Source organism: Schistocerca nitens, chromosome 6 (assembly GCF_023898315.1).
Source record: "Schistocerca nitens isolate TAMUIC-IGC-003100 chromosome 6, iqSchNite1.1, whole genome shotgun sequence".
NCBI lineage: Eukaryota > Metazoa > Arthropoda > Insecta > Orthoptera > Acrididae > Schistocerca > Schistocerca nitens.
The window spans coordinates 260,803,541-260,805,261 of record NC_064619.1 but is presented as its reverse complement, the minus strand read 5'-3'; the positions used below and the strand labels follow the sequence as shown (position 1 = coordinate 260,805,261).

The following is a 1,721-nucleotide window of genomic DNA, read 5'->3' as shown; positions in this document are numbered from 1 at the left end:
GTCGTTATTTAATGACTTTAATAATTAGCAACGACATGATTTTCATCTCAAGAAAGGAGCTACTTTTACTTCATATCAAAGTAATTGTCCGTAGTATTAAAATTAATTTTTTCATGGACAATGTAATACTCGAAACTTAGAATAACAGGATATGGATCCTGGCCCAGGAATGATGGCTCAGGATAATGAATTATATGAAACTATAATCATAATCCAAAGGAAAATTTTATCGTGTAAATCACTCAAAACACTGGAAAGGCTTTTACCAAGCTGAAACTCATAACCGATTTTATCTTACATTTTTAAAAGCTGCAGGTACCACACATTAGCTGGATGGCAACTATTATAATGTCTCGTCCCAGATGCAAATACTTCTTATACTTCCTGCATCAAAATAAACAGTACTCTTCCCTTTATTCCTCTAGAAACAGCACGGCATTACAGCGTGAAAACTGTAGAGGAAGACAGAGCTTGGAAAATATCCTCCATATAATTGAGGATGTAGGTCGCAATTGCTACTCTGAGATGAAAAGAGTGGCACAGGTGAGGAATTCGTGGCCGGCCCCATCAAAGCAGTCATAAGACTGATGACTAAACAGAAGAACGAGAAGCAGCATTATAAGTGACCAATGTGCTGCGGCCCTTGAAGTGACTGTTGTAACACCAGAAATTGCCGCGCACATAATCGCTGCGCCAGCGGCACACATCTGTTCTTTTTCACTCGCAGGTGTACCCCGTCTTCTGTAGTCAGAGACCTTTTTTAATGACTCTCTTTTGAGTAGCTCTACGTACTACAAATGCACTGGGGTTGCCAATGTGTATAACACAGATGTCTAAACTAAACTCCTCCCGCACAGGCCATGAAGGCCCAAAGGTGTCGACTGGCCGCCGTGTCACCCTCAGGCCGCAGGCGTCACTGGATACGGATATGGAGTGGCATGTGGTCAGCACACCACTCTCCCGGCCGTATGTCAGGTTCCGAGACCGGAGCCACTTCTTTTCAATCAAGTAGCTCCTCAGTTTGCCTCACAAAGGCTGAGTGCACCCCACTTTCCAACAGCGCTCGGCAGACCGGATGGTCACCTATCCAAGTGCTAGCCCAGCCCAACAGCGCTTAACTTCGGTGATCTGACGGGAACCGGTGTTACCTCTGCAGCAAGGCCGTTGGCTATAACACAGATGTCACAAAATAATTTTGAATTCATTCAGATAACATTCCGTTTAAAAAAAAATAATTTTTCATGTTTAGTTTATGACGTCTACACAACAATGAAACTAGTAACATACAAGAAAGAACTAAAAATGAATCCCTTTTGTGCAAAGTAAGAAAAGTAAACTCTGGCACTCAGTTCGTGAACGGGTTTCTGTCCTTACTGCAGGCATAGTGCAGCGTTTTGTTCGGCGCGGAACTATTGTTGGTAGGGGAGAGGAGAGGGTAGCAGAGTCCGTCGCCTCCGCCACCATTTATCCCAGGAAATATTTTCTTCTCAACTTCATAGCAAACTTAGTGGAGCTCGGACCGACCTGGAAGCAAAATCCCCCTCATACCTGGGATTGACCCCAGAACCTCGAGAGTCGGAATCTAGCACTGCACCCGCTATACCAGCATGGCCACCGCTGTGAAAAATGAATTACGTTAATTCAAATGGCTCAAATGGCTCTGAGCACTATGGGACTTAACATCTGAAGTCATCAGTCCCCTAGAACTTAGAACTAGTTAA

General features: G+C 43.9%; 1 pseudogene; it reads right to left on the bottom strand.

Moving 5' to 3' along the window:
- Window positions 1–1,051: 1,051 nt before the first annotated feature.
- On the bottom strand, window positions 1,052–1,169 carry LOC126191841 (5S ribosomal RNA; annotated as a pseudogene).
- Between the last annotated feature and the right edge of the window lie 552 nt (window positions 1,170–1,721).